At 37.5% G+C, this 20111-nt stretch overlaps 1 long non-coding RNA gene across 2 annotated transcripts in view; it reads left to right on the top strand.

Annotated features, from left to right (window-relative positions):
- Window positions 1-17304, top strand: part of LOC143655853 (uncharacterized) — a 131311-nt gene extending 114007 nt beyond the window's left edge. For both annotated transcript variants that reach the window (XR_013162308.1, XR_013162309.1), the window contains 2 exons: window positions 15622-15826; window positions 17195-17304. This is a non-coding gene — a long non-coding RNA (uncharacterized LOC143655853). The remainder of the gene's footprint in view (window positions 1-15621; window positions 15827-17194) is intronic.
- Window positions 17305-20111: the final 2807 nt, after the last annotated feature.

Below are 20111 nucleotides of genomic sequence, written 5' to 3'. Positions count from 1 at the left end.
TTCTACTGCTAAAAATTCTGGGATGATGTTCTCCTAGGTTAGATTACTCAAAATAGAATTACTAGATAAAATCTGTATGATTTTTAGGCTGTTTTTGAACATGCATCTTTATATTGCCCTACTGAATTATTTTATGCCTCCTATTCTGACCAGAAACTTTTCAGCTTTAGCATCTCAGTGTGTGTATGATTATTGACTTTCTTAATGATTAGCCTGAACTAAAAACAAGTGGTATTTTATTGGCCATTTTGGCTCTCTTTTATGAGTTGTTCATTCAAAATTCTTAACAGATTTTTCTCTTTCTGAATATTTTGTTTTGTGGAGTCGAAGGAACGATTTATAATTTATAGATATTAGCCTTTGTCTATCCTGTATGTGATGTTTATGTATTCACTCCATCCATGTAATTTTTCTCACATAGGCATTAATGTTACTTGGTCATATTTATCATTTTTTCTCTCATTTTTAGTTGCATATTTTTCCCTTGTTTTCATTTTTGGAAATGATTCAAATCCATGACTACATACTTTGCCAGGAGTATTTTCTTTATCTCTGTTTTGTGAAAGAAAATTCTTCCTCAATTTTGTTAAAACCAGTAATATCTTAAGGAAAAGTACCTGACAGAAAGGAAGCTGACTCCCTGTGACCGTTGCTATTCTGCTTATTGAGCTGGTGGATTGCAAAAGAATTACCTCCAAGTAATACGGAAACTGAAATTAAATGAGGAATAGTGGTTATTCAAACTGAAACAGGGATAAAATACTCCATTTCCTTAGTACATATCCTGTCCCCTCAGTGACAGGATCCCTCTTTTGTCATTTCTTTCTTTTCAAAGCTGATGGTCAGCTGTGCTGACAGTTGAAAATGCTGAAAGCTCCCTAGCAGTTGGTGACTAGCCATTCTCCCTGTCTTGTAAGAGCTCATCCCTTGCTGTCATGCCTCCCCTTACTTTGTGAGTCCCTGGGCTTCCCCTGACTTATCTACTAAAGTGTTAAAGATTAATTCCTGGAATGAGGGGCACTATTGTTTCCGGATTTGAGTTTCTAGGTTCTTGGCTATGCTGCAAGAACAAATTCAAGGGCCCGAGACAGATTGTGCAAGGAGGCAGAAAGTTTATTTAGAACACATGCATGAATAACATGTGGATGCTCTAGTAAGAGAAGAAGCATGCAAAACTGGGAAGAGTTTGTTTTTTACAGTTTTTCTGTTCCTTTGGTAATGTTTTTACTAGCTTTTTGCTCTCCCCTTCTTCCCCCTTGATTGATGTCTGAGTATAGATTACTCACTCAGGTGTCAGAGGCTATAAAAGCCATGGGTTGTTTGCTGTCATTTTCCTAAAAGTTATCTTTCTCTTTGCAACCTGCTTAATCTCCAGATTTTGCTCTTTGCTCATTAGCTATCCACCACCTTAATTTTAACCCTGACTCAACTTCCCATCAGAGAGTTCTAGTTCCCCTTAATTTTAAGAGAATTTGGGCAAATGGTACATCTTCTGTAGTTGCTTCAAGCAACCACAGATCCATTAATTTAAGAACCATTAACTTTTTTCAATATTTGCATTTTTATATATAAATCTATTTTAGGCTTTTTTTTAAAAATTATTTTTTGTTGAAAAATCTTCACACATTTGCAGTCCATCCATAGTATACAATCAATGGCTCACAGTATCATCACATAGTTGTGTATTCACACCATGATCATTTTTAGAACATTTTCATCACTCCAAAAATAAAAAGAAAAACTCATGCGTCTCATAGCCCTTAACCCTCCCTCTCATTGAGCACTAATATTTCAATCTACCCATTTTTTTTACCCTTGACCTCCCTTTATTATTTATCTTTCACCCTTATTTCTCATCTGTCCATACCATGGATAAAAGGAGCACCAGGCACAAGGTTTTTGCAATAACACAGTTACATTGAAAAACTATATAGTTATACAATTGTCTTTAAAATCAAGGCTACTGGAACATAGCTCAACACCAGGTATTCCTCTCCAGGCACTCCAATACACTATAAACTAAAAAGGGAGATTTACCTTTGGGAGTCATGTCCCACATAAGATGGAAGGCAGTGAGATCACCTGCTGAGTTGGTATATATAGAGAGATGTCACTTCTAAGCAACAAAAGAGGCATACTTTCAAGTAGACTTAGCTTCTCCTTTTCAGAAATAATTTTCATAGGGGTGAACCCCAAGATCAAGGGTTCAGCTTACTTGATGTTTTCACCACTGCTTGGGAGAATATCAGGAATTCACTGGAGGGGGAACTTGAATTTTTCCTCCTTTCTCCTCAGTCCACCAAGGGGACTTTGCAAATAACTTTTTTATTCTCTTCCCCAATAACTCTGGGATATACCAAGGCATCACACTAACCTGGACAAACCAACAAGACTTCACACCCTATTCAAGATTCCATATAATTATGGTGTTCAAGTAAACTAACCATACAAGTTAAATTAAATAATACACTACCAAATATAAATTTTGCACTACATAAACATCTCTTCCTTTGGTCTCACACAGAAGTTTGTTTTAAAATATGGACCATATCATCCTTTATCTTGTACTCTGGTTTACCTTAGCCCTATCCAGATCAGCTTCATTCATATCTCTAGTTGAAGTCTGATTACTTTTTCAACTTTTTAAATAGTTGCTCTATGGGATAATGCTGACTTTCATAGCTTCAGTGCTCTAATTCAGAGCCCCAGGTATTGCACAAATAGTTAATGTACCAGGGAACAACTAGGTTACACATAAATAGCTCAGTATCTCAGAAATTAGAAATAAGATACAACTCCTGAATATATGGGACTGCTAGAAGAGCTTACAATCTAGGACCCTTTATAATAGGCCTCAATCTGATAACTCAGGCTCTTGACTTCAATTCTTTGAGTATGTATATTATAGTCTGTATGAGTGAGGCATGATAACATTTGTCTTTTTTTTTTTTGCCATTTCATTTAACACATAGTCCTTAAGTTTCATAAGTTTCATTCACCTAGTTGCATGGCTCACATCTTCATTCCTTCTTGCAGCAGCTAAGTAATCTGTTGCCTGTATACACCGCAGTTTCCCCTTCCAGTCATTGTACCCTTAGGCCACCTCCATCCATTGCAAATCACGAACACTGTCACTATGAGCACCAGTGTGCAAATGTCCACTTGTGTCCCTACTCTCAGGTCCTCTGTATATACCTAGCAGAGGGGTTGTGGGATCATAGGGCAATCCCACCCCTAACCTCCTGTGGAAATAGCACACTGCCCTCCTGAGGGGCTGCACCTCTCAGCTTGCCTACCAACAATGAATAAGTACATCTCCACATTTTCTCTAATACTTGTTTCCCTTTGATCACTTTTAAACAATTTTGATTGCACATCATACAATCCAACCTAAGTAAATAGACATGACTTTGTCACCATAATCTGTATGAATACATTTCCTTTTCTTCCACAAATAATCCTACCTATCTCCCATATTCCCCACTTGTTGACATTTAGTTTTGACATAATGCATTTGTTATATTTAGTGGAAGCATATTACAATGTTACTGTTGTCTACAGACCTACCTGCATTGAGTGTACTTTTTCCTGTATGCATCCCATTTTCACAAACCTTGTAATGTTGGCATTTATTTGTTCTCCATCATGCAAAAATGTTTTTATATTTGTACATTTAGTCACCATCATTGTTCATTCTAGGCATTCCCAAGTTTTTCTGTCTCAGTCTTTGTCCTCTATCTTTCCTTCTGGTTTCATTGTTGCCCCCAGCCATTCTCCCATAACCATACTTACATTCAGCTTCATTTAGTGTTCTTTTATCATTGTGCTTTCATCAAAGAGTATTTTGCTATCCATGTCTGAATTTTTACACTCAGACCTGTTGCACATTCTGTATTCCTTCAGCACCAAATGTACAATCTCTGCCCTCTTCTATCTCCTGTGAACCTGTGTTCTTAACTTTAACTCTCAAAGTTCACTTACTAATGTTATTTTACATTTGTGAAACCATACAGTACTTGTCCTTTTTTTCTAGCTAATTTCATTCAGCATAATGCCTTTAAGGTTCATCTACATTGTTTCATGCTTCATAACTTTATTCTGTCTTACAGCTGTTTAACATTACATGATATGTATATACCACAACTTGTTTAGCCACTTATCCATTGATGGGCATTTGGGCTACTTCCATCTCTTGGCAATCATGAATAATGCCACTGTATACATCAGTGTGAAAATGTTTGTGCCCTTGCCTTCATTTCCTCTGAATATATACCTATGGGTTTGCTGGGACATAAGGCAATTCTATACTTAGCTTCTTGAGGAACCACCAAACTGCTGTCCAGATTGTTTGTATCATTTTACATTCTTACCAATAATGGGTAAATGTGCCTTTTTCTCCACATCCTTTCCAGCACTTGTCATTTTCTGGGTTTTTTTGTTGTTAATGGCCATTCTAGTGGGTGTGAGATGATATCTCATTGTGGTTTTGTTTTGCATTTCCCTAACAGCCAATGAGGTTGAGCATTGTTTCTTGTGCCTTTTAGCCATTTGTTTCCTCTTCTGAAAATTGTCTGTTCATGAATTTTGACCATTTTTTTTTTCAATTCGGTTGTTTGTCTTTATGCTGTTGAGTTGTAGAATCTCTTTATATATTCTGGACACTAAACCCTTATCTGATATGTGGTTTCCAAATATTGTCTCCAATTGTTTAGACTGCCTTTTTCTTTCCTGACAAAGATCTTTGATGCATAAAACTGTTACATTTTAGGAGATCCCATTTATCTATTTCTTTTTTCATGGCCTGTGCTTTGGGTGTAAGGTGTAGGAAACTACCTCCTATTACAAGATGTATAAGATATTTCCCTACATGTTCTTCTGAAAGTTTTATTATCTTAACTTGAATATTGAGGTGTTTGTTCCATTGTGAGTTAATTTTTGTGTAGGATATGAGATATGGATTCATGATTTAACCAGTAGCCAATAATGTCTTAGAAGGAGCAAGAATGGATTTTGCAAATGGATCACTGGGCATTATGGGGAGAAGTGACAAACTTCAACTTCTTGGTTGCCAGACTTTTGTATTCTGGCTATGGAAGTACAGCCTCCTTTTATGACTGCTGATTAAATATATATATATACATTTACACAAGGCAGAGGACAAAACCCAGAATTTGCAGTGCATCAACCCCAAGCTAATGTCACTGTTACCTGAGTGTTTCTTGACAGCCCCCTCCTTCCATCACCTCCATGAGATATTTTGCAATGTCAGGAGAAATTTTTTTCACACCTGGAGGCACTGCTATTGTCATCCAGTGGATAAAGGCAAAGGATACTGTCAAACATATTACAGTGAACAGGACAGCTCCACACAGCAGAGCATTACCCAGTCCAAATGTCAACAGTGTTGAGGTTGAGAAACATTAGTTATCTTTTTTAATACTAATTTAATTGAGATATATTTACCCACTGCTATATAATCCAAGGTATATATTCAAAAACTCCCAGTATCATCACACAGTTGCGCAATCATTACCACAGTCAATTTTACAAAGTTTTCATTAATCCAGAAAGATAAATAAAAAGTAAACATAAAAATAAAGTCTAGGAGTGGACCATGGTGGCTCGCAGGTAGAGTTCTTGCCTGCCATGCCAGGAGACCCGGGTTCGATTCCTGGTGACTGCCCATGAAAAAAAAAAAAAGAAAAAGTAAGTCTACAAAACCACATACCTTTTACATCCCACTATTGTTGACCCCTAGTATTGATGTGGTACATTTGTTACTGTTGATGAAAGGATATTAAGATATTACTGTTAACTATAGTCTGTAGTTTGCAATAGGTATGCTTTTTCCAACTATGCTACCACTCTAGCATTAACTCTTTGTAAAAGTGTCATATATTAGTTCTTGTTCATAATAGAACTTATTTATATTTTTAGTGTTAATCATAGAAATTATCCACCACAAAATTCATTGTGTTTTACATTCCCATGTTTTACCCTCTAACTTTCCTCCTGGTGATATACATGACTCTTGATGACCCATTACAACCACATTCAGAGAGAGTTCAGCACTTTTACTAATTGTCCAAATAACATACTGCTGTCACCTGTATCCAATTTCAAACATTTGAGTTCAACCTAGTTTAAAATTTCTGGACCTATTACGCAACTGCTTCCTATTCTCTTGTCTCATTCTCTTTCTTAGTAACCCATATTCTATATTTTAAGACTATGAGTTTATACATTTTAATTTGTTCATTTTACTGAAATTATACAATATTTGTCCTTTTTGTGTGGCTTATTTCACTCAGTACTATGTCCTCAAGTTTCAGCAATATTTTTGGGTGCTTCAGCAATTCAGTGCCTTCTTAGCGCTGAGTGGTATTCCATTTTATGTGTATACCAAATTTTGTTTATCCATTCATTGGTTGATGGACACTTATGTTTCCATTTTTTGGCAATTATGAATAATACCATTATGAATGTTTGTGTGCAAGTGTCTCTTTGCCTCCCTGATTTCAGATCTTCTAGGTATATGATGAGCAGCGGGATTGCCAGGTCATAAGGCGACTCTACATTTAGTTTTCTGAGGACCTTGGTTAACTTTTACTAGTACATTAAGAAAGCATTCTATCAAGTAGACTGCTTGCCAGGGATGCAGTATAAGGCAGGCCCAGTGAATGTTGTGACTATGCACTCATTGTTTTACATTCTTTGTCTGGAACCCATATTAGTAAATCAAGTATTCTATAATCATGAGGCTATTGACACAGGTAGTGGCTCTGCAGGAATAGGAACCAAACTCTAACCAGGAAAAACTATCTCAGAAGGGTCAAATCTTTGCACCCTTCTGAATGAAAGGATCTTTCTTAAAATCCAATTTTATTGAGAAATATTCACACACACTAAATAATCCATCCAAAGTATACAATCAATGGCTCACAGTATTATCATATAGTTGCACATTCATCACTGTAATCAATTTTAGAATCTTTTAATTTCTCTAAGAAATAAATAAAAGTAAAAAGAACATCTAAAACATCCCTTATTCCATATCCCTCTATGATATATTTGTCTTTTTTTATTACTCGTATGCCCATATACTAGATAAGCAAGTGTTAATCACAAGGATTTCACAATCACATGGTCACATGATAAAAGCTATATAGTTATACAATCATTATCAAGTATTCCAGTTTTCATGTAATTACGTTCTTTTAATAAACTGACTATACAGTTTAAATTAGATAGTCCACTACAGATAATACAAATTTTCTATCCAATCAACATCTCTTCATTTGGTTCAACACAGAAGTTGACATTGTAAACTACAGTCAATAGCATACATTACTCTTTATTCTGATTTACCTTAGTCCTAACCTGGTCAGTTTCATTCATACCTCTAATTGAAGTCAGATCTCTTTTTCAGCTTCTTTAACAATTGCTGTATGGAATAATTCTGACTTTCAAAGCTGCAGAACTTTAACTCTTGAGTCTCAGGTGTCACCCTGATAACCAAAGTTCCAGGGAGCTATTGGGTTATGCACAGAGAACTCAGCATCTGTGAATTTGGAAATAATCATTAAAACTCAGGAGTAAATGTAACTACTGTGAGAGCAATCCAGGAAACTTTAGAGTAGGTCTTCACCTGATAGTGTATGCACTCTTACTCAATTCTCAGAGTTAAAATTTTCAGCACATTTTATCTACCACTGTTGATGATGTGGATGAAATTCTCACTTGTTTCTACTTTATTCCTGTGTTGTCATTTTCCAGGCATTTGTTCAGGTGTTTAATTTATATTTCTTGAGTGAAGAAGAATAAGGACAACAACAGCTTTTTCTAGAACTCATAGAAATCCTGCCTTTCAATCCCAGAAAATATTCTCAACCCAGGTTTTCTATGAAAGGAAATCCAATTGCTGCTGTCCCTCACATTGTGGAGTCAGTGCCTTCTGGAAGGCTATTAATGAAAATGTGTAAACGGCATGTTATATTTATTCCTTTTCCTTATATTTTGTACATTTAGGTTTGAAAAAAAGCAGCCACAGAACAAAATAAAACTCAAAAGGAAAGCAACTATATTAATTAAAATATTTTATTAAAGAATTTAAGAACTTTATGAAAGCAGTTAAGTAAGTCACACAATGCTAACGCTAAACCCAATATTGAAGCATACAATGGCCTGGTTTTCACCAAAGCATGCGATGTCCTGAGTAATGCTGGTTCTTTATATTTAGCTTTTTCTTGACTAAATTCTAGGTAACTAATTAACTCTGAATTCCTAATCCTTATCTCGTGATTTCTCTGGAAAAAAATACTTCCTAAGCAGTTTAGTTAGTTAGATTGTTGTTCCTTAGAGATCCTTAAAGACCACTATTTTTCCTTGGAGCTACCAAGATGAGAACCTTCTAGCAAGGTGGAATTCTTTCAAACATGAGTCTTCTTTTTAGTCAGTATTTCCCAGTGGAGAATTATTGACTTACAGAGTGAATCACCAAAGCAAATTACGATCTTTACTACATGAGTATAAGCTGCTATATAGTTCAAAATGAAAAGCAGACTTCAGCAGAGTGAATTGTGACTGTTTAGTCAATTCATAAAAAGCTTACTTAGGATTTTTTTCCTGAACAATTCTTTGATTTTTTTTCAGCTGAGGTTGTGTTGTCTGGTCTGGATACAGGAAGCTATGATAGTAGCGAAACTTGTCATTCCCAAATAATTGTGGAAATGAAAATAAAGTGTCTTCAAATTGAGAATACTTAAATTGCACTTATGTACAGATACTTAGTGTAAAAATATAGATATAAGTGAAGAGAAATTAAGAATAAGAACATTAATGGCAATGCAAGATGTAATTAATACTAATATTTCAAAAATAACCATATCTGTGGGATGTTCACAAATTATTCTGCTGAATTCTTTTTTGAAAAAAATGTTCATTCATTTGCACAGGTCTTAGTGGTTATCTAATTCCTTTATAACTGGTTTGGCTGATTTTTAAAATTTATTTTATTTTTTGTCCTTCATACACTGACTTATGTCCTAGTTCCTCTTGTCCTGTTCTCAGCTACCACACTTAGTTGTCTTCTCTGACAGTGGGACCCTAATCATGGTATATCAAATCAATATTAATACCACATTGTCTGGGCCTCTTGTTAAAGAATTTCTAGGAGATACTATCTGTATAATGTCACTGTTCAATGAAGATCCTATAAGTACAACAAATAAGTAGTGCACACATTATGCATGGTTTTGTCATTAAAGGAAAAGTTATTTTACATCAGACCAAAGCATATTAAATTAGTGAAACTGAAAGCAAGATATAGGTAGAGGAGATAAAATATCAGCAGATTAAGAGGTTTGTCATGTTTTCTCTCTTGAAGAACCAAAATAAATCTTCCCATCGATGTTAATTCCATGAGCAATTTATCAGTTACACATTTTGCCATGAAATCCTCAGTCCTCTTTGTAAACATTACTGTTCCAGTTTGCTAGCTGCTGGAATGTACCAGAAACTCAATGGCTTTTAAAAAAGAGAATTTAATAAGTTGCAAGTTAACAGCTTTTAGGCCGGCAAAATGTCCCAATTAAAGCAAGTCTATAGAAATGTCCAATCAAAGGTACCCAGGGAAAGATACCTTAATTCAAGAAGGCCGATGAAGTTCAGGGTTTCCCTCACAAGTGGAAAGGCCCATAGTGAACACTGTCAGGGTTTCTCTCTCATCTGGAAGGCATGTGGTGAACATGGTGTCATCTGCTAGCTTTCTCTCCTGGCTTCCTGCTTCATGAAGCTCCCTGGGAGGCATTTTCCTTCTTCATCTCCAAAAGTTGCTGGCTGGTGGACTCTCTGCTTCTGGTGCTATGCCGTAATGCTCTCTCAGAATGTCTCTCTTTCTCCAAAATGTTTCCTCTTTTATATGATTCCAGTAGACTAAGACCCACTTAGAATGTGTAGAGACACGTCTCCACCTAATCTAGTTTAACAACCACTCTTGATTGAGTCATATCTCGAGGGAGAAGATCTAATTAAAGTTTCCAACATACAATACTGAATAGGGATTAGAAAAAAACAGCTGTCTTCACAAAATGGGATTAGGATTAAAACATGGCTTTTCTAGGGTACATATATCTTTTCAAACTGGCACAATTACTCAGTAATATTTTAAAAGGCTAAGGAAACTAGATGAAAATATTTCCCAACATGAAGGAAAAATATAGAATATATTCAAGGTTCACTACATGCATTTTCTTTTAATCATATATAGACATTGTCAGAATAAGAAGAAAGCACTTGTCAGTAAATCCATTTATGCAGAAGATCCAGCACTTGTTGCAATATGATATGCTAACATACCGCTCCATAAGATGAGAGGCATGTGCAGGACTATTGGGTGACCAAGTTTATACCCTGCCATGAGTTGCAAAGAGTAAATCTTAAAATATATTTTCTCTCCAACTTCAAAGCTCGTATTTATGGTCAAGATGAAAACATTGTATATATTTATTTCCTTGCATCATGGCCTTTAGATATTTGGAACCCTCTCCCTTATAGTTTAGAAAGTATTCATTCAGCAGATGAGATCCTTTTTTGGATTTTAGTTATTTACAATGAAATCCCAAGCCTTGCCATTTCTTGAGGAGAAGTGCACTTGCAGAACTGGATTTTTGCTTTTTCTTGTGCTTCTAGCAATCTGACATTGCCAAAGGTTTCTGGGGAATAATTAAACTAGTAATAAAACTTGTTCTAATTGTTACAATAGGAGGATCTACCATTAGGATTCCTGTTTCATTTTGGAAATTAATACACTTTGTCCATCAATATTAGTTCTCATTTTTGTTGTTTAGAGAGATGTCATTTGCACTATTTGAATGACACTAAACATTAGCATTTTAAGCACTACAGCTGTGTACGGTTATTCAACAAACATTTACTGAGTGCTGAAGGACCCTGGGGACAGGGTGGTAAAGAAAACAAACAAAGTGCTACCTAAAGCATTTCAGTTTAATTGGTGGGCAATAGCAGTAAAAAGCAAAGTGAAAGAAGTGTGTTTTTTTTTTTTTTGGAGGAAAATGAAGCATGGAATTGAATGGGGCATTGAATTTGAGGTTAACCCCTATATATTATTTTTTTGTTTTTTGCATGGGCAGGCACCTGGAATCAAACCTGGGTCTCTGGCATGGCAAACGAGAGCTCTGCCTGCTGAGCCACCATGGCCCACCCTAAGCCCTGCAATTTTAAATGAGGTTTTAAGGAATGCTTAACAGAAATATTAATATTCGAGCAAAGACTTGAAAAAGTGAAAGAACAAACTGTGAGGGTTCTGCGAGAATATTATTTCTGGCAGAAAGAACAGCTAATGCTAGGAACAGTATGCTTGATGTGCTGGGTGGAGTAAGGAGGTTTGTTGCTGGAAACGGGTAAACTGGGGTGATAGACACAGTTCTATTATCTCCGAGGCCTAGTATCTCCACTTATTCTTTGCATAATTCTGAACTTCATTGTAGTCTTCATGCAAATTGTGGAGTTGAGAAATTTTCCAGATTGTAATCTTAATCGGTTCACCCATGTAATCTGTTAGAATTTATTCTGCATCCTCACAAAGCATCCTGCAAAATAGTTTTGATATTTCTGATTGTTCTGGTTTGCTAGCTGCTGGGATGCAACACATCAGAGACAGATTGGCTTTTAATAAAAGGGGATTTATTTTGTTGGTTCTTCAGAGGAAAGGCAGCTAACTTTCCACTGAGGCTCTTTTCTTACGTGGAAGGCACAGGATGGTTTCTGCTGGTCTTCTCTCCAGGCCCCTGGGTTCCAACAACTTTCCCCGGGGTGACTTCTCCAAAGGCCTGGGCTGAGCTGCAAGTGCTGTGATGAGGAATGCTGAGCTGCTAGACTGTGCTACATTGCGTTCTCTCATTTAAGCACAAGCCAATTAAGTTAAACATCACTCATTGCAGCAGACATGCCTCCTAGCTGACTGCGGATGTAATTAGCAACAGATGAGATTCACCTACCATTGGCTCATGTCCATAGCAACAGAACTAGGTGCTTTCACCTGGCCAAGTTGACAACTGAATCTAACTACCACATGTCCACCCCTTGTCAACTTGGCAGCTACTCACATCACCTTAAACAGGTGCAAAATATTCTCTTCTGGCTGTGGACCTGTGAATCTCAAAATAAATCCGGTGCCAATATGCAAAGGAGGATAGTCAAAGGATACAGATTTTCATTTCCATAGGGAGAAATTGGAAGGAAGATCTGCAGGCAAACACCATTGGATTTCCAAGTCTGAAAGTCATTTATCCTTCGGCTGTAGAAAGCGGCAGTCCCACCCCTTCCAAGGGCCTATGCAGTGGCCGGCCTCTTTCCAAATCAACCTCGGGGAACATCGAGGAGACCATCTCTGGGCTCCACTCTCTCCAGGCATCAGGGCCACCCCTGGGCTCTCTGCCATTTCTGGGGCGCACGCTCAACCCCTCCACATGGTGGCAGCCAGGCTCTCCCAGTCCCCCAAGGAGCATGCTACGCCTTTTCCAAGGCCCGAGGCTGCACAACTATTCCACTGCAATGAGAGGGGAGACTCATCCTCGCCCTTCAGGGTAAACTCACCCTCTCCACACATACAGGTGGGTCCACTCTCCTGGCCGAGGTTTCTTGGCTTCAGACCCGAACTTCCATGGTTCTCACTCTGCAAACTCCAATCTCTCCCTTTTGTGTCCTCCTTTGTCAAGATTGGCGGTGGTTTCATTTACACCAACAGTCTCTTCAAGCCCTCCAGGACTTCTCCATCAATCTCTTCACAGTTCCTCAAAAGTCTTCCCCTTAGCCATCCAAAACACAGTTCCAACAGATCTGGCATTTGCAAACCGCAGCAGCACCCCACTCTCCGGTACCAACTCTGTTCTGGTTTGCTAGCTGCTGGGATGCAACACATCAGAGACAGATTGGCTTTTAATAAAAGGGGATTTATTTTGTTGGTTCTTCAGAGGAAAGGCAGCTAACTTTCCACTGAGGCTCTTTTCTTACGTGGAAGGCACAGGATGGTTTCTGCTGGTCTTCTCTCCAGGCCCCTGGGTTCCAACAACTTTCCCCGGGGTGACTTCTCCAAAGGCCTGGGCTGAGCTGCAAGTGCTGTGATGAGGAATGCTGAGCTGCTAGACTGTGCTACATTGCGTTCTCTCATTTAAGCACAAGCCAATTAAGTTAAACATCACTCATTGCAGCAGACACGCCTCCTAGCCGACTGCGGATGTAATTAGCAACAGATGAGATTCACCTACCATTGGCTCATGTCCACAGCAACAGAACTAGGTGCTTTCACCTGGCCAAGTTGACAACTGAATCTAACTACCACACTGATTATAACCATATTGACTCTCTGCTCTATTTTTAATTCCTGAGTTTCAGTGGTACACTGGAATGCTCGGGTTTCATAGAGATGCTTTATTTTTAAATTCCTGAGATATCTAAAAATTTCCTGTTTCTAATTAAGGGAGGTATCATAGTAGGAAAAAAGAAATTAATTCTTCTAAAGTGCTTTTCTCATGACTCTGCATTGGGCAGTGCTGTATTCTGTTCTTCTAACATGGATGCCTATTCACTGCTTGTGGTACAATAACCTTTTTGTCACTCGTAACTCCTATTCTTGGTTTAAATAATGTTTTACTAGTACATATTCTGCCTTCAGTATTTTTTTGACTCCAGAGTTTTCATTCTTAGGAAATTACAGTTGAGAGGGATTAGAGAAGATTTGTTTGTTTTTGAAGCCATGTGAAGGTTTATTAACATTTTAAGTTACTTTTCATCACTGAAAATTTTCTGGAGACCAGAAGAACAAAAGCTTCACAAGGTACATGATGATGGATCTCTTTTCAAGTTGCATGAGATTTAAATGTGGCGAGCGAGATCTAATTAGCCCCAGCCCTTAATTTCATCTTATTATACTTGATAACTTTGAAAAGTTAAAAACAGGGGTGATGCAATGGTGGCTCCATGGCAGAATTCTTGCCTGCCATGCTGTAGACCTAGGTTCGATTCCCAGAGAGTGTCCATGCCAAAAAAAAAAAAAAGTTAAAAACAGGTAAACCTAAATTGCCAATAAAATACAAAGAAAAATATCTGTACGCACAATAAAATAGATCTTTAACACAAAATAAGGGCATAATATACTCTGTGGCATGACATTTTATTGTATTTCTTGGCTGTAGTTCTTTTATTCAGAAATTGGAGTCTGTTTTTTCATTAAATTGTGATTCTCTTCTCTTTCTCAGATTAAGGATTTTAAAAAGGTTTAATTTATACTTGTCAAATTAAATTTTTATTTACACATAATTTAAGTGTTTATAAAGTATTCAATATTGTAGCATGCAATGTTTAGGACTGAAAATAAAATGATACTTTTAACATAACCTTTTGTTCTGTAAAAATATTCTACATATGTGTATACCATCAAACAATCTTTCTTTGAGGGGGGTATTTCCTACACACGTTAACTAAACAAATTGTCAACAAATACACATCTATATTTCTCATGTTATGATAACTGGGTGCCACCTAGTGTTTAATTTCTGTAACTACTAACCTTATAAATTCATAATTGCTTTTGAAATAACCCAGGTTCTAAAAACTGCATTTTGGAAATGCTTTTTTGCTGATGTTTATGGTAGCAGCACAAGACCATAAAGAGAATATATGTGAGATAAAAATTAGTAGCAAAATAGCCACATTATACTTAAGTATGAAAAACAGATGTCCTCATTTAGACTTCAAATGCAGATTTCTGCCCCCTTTAATTGTATCAAAATTTCAAGAGAACATCTGTAACTGGAATATACAGAGAGATTCTGTACATTCAACAGACTTGTCAAAATGAGGGTTTAATAATAATCCACAATGAGTGTAGGGCAAATGTAGGAAAGGCAGCAATGTATTTTTTCTTCTTTTTCAAACAGATGTTGTGAATCTTTCACGCATAAGCCCCACTACATCAAAAGAACAAATGGGGCTTAGCATTTCACTTAAGATAATTCAGCATTATTAGTTTTTGAAGAAATACAAATATCTTAAAAACAAATGTCTGCTTTAACAAATTGCACTCATGTTAATGAAATTTTAATCTTCTTTAAGGGTCATGATCAAAATCCAAAATGTGGAACAATCCTCAGAAAAACTGGAATGTAAAATGTTGAGTTCAATTTAGTTACCATCAATGTCTTCATCATCATCTCCAATGACATCAAACTGGATTTCGTCATCACCAGGACCAAAAGTATCTGTTGTATTGATTTTAGCATGCTCTGGAAGCTCATGCTTTCAGACTTCCAGCTTCACCTGCACTGTAGTTTAAAATGACATCAGTTTTGTTATCCTGAGTCTTGGAAACCAACCAGTATAATGTCTGTGATATGTATCCAAACCTTTTTTCTCAGTCTCCCTCTGATGTGACATAACCTCCTTACACCATCAAAACACATTGCCTCTAACCGTCATTTCCCAATATTTTGAATACCTGAGCATACTCTTGTCCATCCTCTTTGCACACCAGCTCTCTCTTTTCAGATTCGTTCTCATTCTTACCTCTACGTCTATTTTTACCTCCCTTACCTTTATTCTTAGGCAAGACGGTGACTGCGGACTCGGATTCCTTCCCAGCTGGGCGGCAATGACTCCTCCCAGAGGGACAAAGGGTGACGAGAGCCACGGGACCAGGCAGACGCTAGAGCCGAGTCCCCGGCGCCGGTGAGCCAAGCTGTTTCGAGAAGCGAGACGCGCTTGCAACCACACCTGGCGGCGGCAAAACAAGCGAATAAATGCATTGCAGGTCACTTTTCTGGATTCTTTCCTTCGCTCCATAGTGTCGATCCCAAGAATAATCTCTACTCAACCGCCTACATGCTAGTCTCTATTTTAAAGTCTGCTTCCTGGGGAACCGTAGTCCTGTTATGATATATCCCCGTAAATCTTCAAGCACATTCTTGCTTTTGACGAACAAATATAATCCAGGCTCATCTTGTACTTTCCATACAACCCAGCTGAAGTCAGTCATTTTCCTAAAGATCTGCCCCTTTTTAATGGAATACTGCAGGTGTGCTCATAACTTTTGTGCTATCCCTGCTTTTAGGCACTGCCTCTTGTGGCTATTGGGACATCACTGTCCACTCTCAGAGAAGATTTGTTTCTAAATTTTCCCTAATGTTGAGAACTGTAAGGTCATACTGATTTATTTCTTCTGCTTCAACACCACAGGGTTTGTTGTAGTTTTCATCCTTTCTGTATCTGTTACTCCCTTTTCTGACAGTGAGAAACCTGACTTCCATTATCCTTAATTTAGTAACTCTCATAAATCCCGCTGTATGGAAGCAGCCTTCAATTTTAATCAGCATGTCTTCCTAGGCAGAGAGACCCCTCATCCTGCTTGGGCACTGACATCCCACATCAGGCTGCTCTTATACCTGGACAATCCCCTAGCCTTTATCAGGTTCTAAAATTCCATGCCCATTTGCTCCTCTCCTCTACCTCTCAACACATCTGGGCTCTGATATTTCCCTCTAGATTTCCACAGGTTAATTCTCCACCACAGACACCCATCTTTTTATTCTAGATCTGATTATTTTATTAATGAATTATTAGAAAGGGAAGGAAACAAGAAGAGAAAGTAGAAGAGAAAAAAATCTGCTTCCTTTTGAATAGGAGTGAATATTGAGCATAGCTTGTCAAATTACTGCATCCAAGAATCTCATTCACCATTTTAAATTACAAAATTCTGGATTAATACTTGATCTCATAATGAGATGAGCTGTTCACAAAGAAGTTGAATATATTTTCCATATCTGAAAAATATGATTAGTCGTGGTCATACTAAAATGTTTCCAAAGAAGTTACAGGGAATATCTCCAAAGCACATGCTTTTTTTGTAATGTGACCTTGCCTTTTTCCCATCTAGTTGTGGGATCCACGTCCCCTCTGCTTTAATATGGGTTGGTCCTGACACTTATTGACCAACAGTAGGTGATGGAAGTGAGGCTGAGTGACTTCGGAGGTTGGCCTTAAGAGATCTGGGCTTCCTCCACTGCCTGTTGGGTCATTTGGAGTAGGACATGTTGCTCCAGGTGACAGCATCACCTGAGCATCCAGCCAGCAGCCAGCACTGACTCACACCCATTTAAGTGAACTTTCTTGGCTGTTTCAGGTGCAGCCAAAATTCCAGATGACCACATCTGCTCCTGCACCTTGTGGAACAAAAGAACTTCCCAACTGATTTTGAATATTCACTGAAACGTGAGAAATAATAAATGGTTATGGTTATTTTAAATCACTATGTTTTGGGTGGTTAATAATGCAGTTATATATATTCAAAATATGCTGGGAACTTGAAACTTTGTAATGGGGATATCTGAAAAGACTTTGATGAAACCGAAAATCTTAACTATTAAGTCATTCAACTTCCCCCCCTTTTTTTTTCTACCTCCCTTTTTAGGGGATGAAATTTGTCCTTCACTGTCTGAAGATACTCTACTTCTTCCATCTTCTGATTTGAAGAACATACTTCTCTCTCTTTGAGAACTGTTTTATTTCTCCTTGTTCTGAGTTTGCCATATGGATGGGTCACTCTGTTTCTGTATTAGAACATTGTGTAATTCACCTCGTATTACAAGTTCAATTTTTCTTTTATAAGTAGAGGGAATTTATATCTTAATTTCAGGTGTTTCATCTCTGATTCATCCAAAGCCCAGTGAATTCCAATATCATATCATCTGGAAAATAGGAGAAAATAAAGAAGTGCAGGCTAACATGCTCTGACAGCATTTTCAGGCAAATGTTTCATGTATATTCTCTTGGAAGGCCCAGAAAGAAGATATGTGTGTTTTGTAAAACAATTATAAATTATTGCCTATACTTTTAAAATATATTTTGTCTATAATCTAAAATATTTATAGATAAGGCAATAGGTCGACAGTCCTCTTTTGCATCAATATTTGTGACAAAGTGTACGTTGAGTTAGGACAATTAAGGGCCTCCATCATTTGTTCATTTATACTTTTCAAAAACTATCTTAGGTATCCAAGGTTTTGAAATCTTGCTACAGCACTGACACAGGTGGTCCCTATAAAAGATCTTCCTTTGCTGTTACACAGAAAGAATTGTTGTGTAACCATATCTGGCTACCATTGCCCTTGAGGCTCAGCAGAGCAGTCATGGTGCATCACTCGCTTCACCAGCGTGTTTTACTTTCAAAGATGAGCTCAAAAGTGAAAAGACCTCACTGAATCCATTTGTGTGGCTTTCACTGCAGCAGTGACTGCTCTGGTTTGCTGCATAGCCAATACCTCAGATTGGTGGTGGATTTTAAATGCTAGACTCCATATTCAATGTTGGTAGCTGCTTTGAAGGGTTCCTGGATATTCTTTTCCCTCATAGATGCTTATTTAAGTGGCTGTTGAATCCAGTAACAAATCCAAACATCCTGCATACCTTCCCAATCACCCACCAAGGGAACAGAACCCTTATTCCTCAGGGATTCTGTGTTGGTTTTAAAAACTGTGCTCCTATATACACCTAAAGGTCATCTAGCAGGGCTTCTCATTGGAACAATGAAGTGGCTTTAAGACTTCAGTGTGTAAAAGGGTCACCTGGAAGCTTATTAAGCATTGAAGTTCTCATGGCCCTCCCATATGTCTATCCTATGCCAGACACTGGGCATGAAGATTTTTATATGCAAAATACATTATATTTTGCAAGTGATGGAACAAATCACTTATCACAGAGGATAAGTGATGAAACAAAGTCTCAGAGGATATGAGATCAGATTTGATTGTATTTCAGCTTGGTGTTTTATTCTTTTTTAGTACAGTAAAATGGTTCTAGTGGATCTGATATGTAATCCGAGTACTGTTCTAACTATTATTGAATTGCTATGCCTTTTCTTCACTCCAGTGAACATTATAAGCATCACCATTTGGACTTACTTCTTAAATTATCTTGTCACTTCAAGCCCTATACTTGATACATTTTGCTCTAGAATTGGCCTCTTGGTATAGCATGACTTCATTTAGAGGCATTAGAATTTTAGATTCTGGAGATAACATGATAAACTGAGCTCTGTCCTTAAAGAGCTCACAAACCACTTAGTAAGTCACTTTGATAGGACAAAATCCTGAGCAGTCTAGTTTGTCAAAAATACTACCCAGGGGCAGAAATTTAGATCCAGTTCTTTATAGCAAAATGAATATGCTGTCAAACCATGCTGAAAGTGGTGTTTCTGAACTTTCCTTCTTCAGTTAGTTTCTCTATGATTCCCTTCACGTCTGCAGTCTATTCTCCAAAGTCTGTGCACATTGGTTTAGATTCACAAAGTGGCCAGATTAGCCTCATCATGAAATGGAAACTGACTTAAGCCTTGAATATGAATTTAGCACATTCACTCTTCCCATGCTCCACAAACTGATATTGGGAGTATATTTTTCCCACAAATTCTGCACACATTTATCAGTTACAAGTTTAGGCTCTGCATGTTGTTGTTGTGTTTTTTTTTTCTATTATGCTTCAACTCTTCCAGTATTTTTCTCTCTTTTCTTTCCTTTCTCTTCTATACTCCTCTGTATTCTCTTCTAACAATTGCCATGGCAACCGAGGCTCTGTGATATCTCCTGTGAGCTCATTGTCTGATTGCTGCTCACTGTGACTTAAGTAGGTAGCTGGCCTCAGCAGTAAAGCTCTGGGAATGGTCCAGCTACATAAGCCTGAATATGCCAGGAGAGTGCTAAGCTCAGTCACTGTCAGGTCAGACAGTGTGAAGGAAAAAGAAGCAAACAGAAAACAGTCCTTCCTATGGATAATGAAACAGTTTATATAAACAATGGACTATAGTTAATAAGACAATTTTAATAGTATTCTTTCATCATTTGTAGTAAATGCATACACTAATGCAAGGTATTAATATTAGGGGGATGACACAAGGAGACCATATTCTCTGCATGATTTTTGTAAACAACTTCTCTAATAAAAAAATCAAGAGTTAGTAAAAAGAAAAATGAGTTAGCTAGCAGTACCTGGAGCAGATTAGTTGCTGATTAGGTTTCTGGATTTGGTCACTGGGCAGAAACTAA

This window comes from Tamandua tetradactyla, chromosome 14 (genome assembly GCF_023851605.1).
Source record: "Tamandua tetradactyla isolate mTamTet1 chromosome 14, mTamTet1.pri, whole genome shotgun sequence".
Classification (NCBI taxonomy): Eukaryota; Metazoa; Chordata; class Mammalia; order Pilosa; family Myrmecophagidae; genus Tamandua; species Tamandua tetradactyla.
The sequence above is the reverse complement of the archived record's forward strand: the minus strand, read 5'-3'. Positions and strand labels throughout refer to the sequence as shown.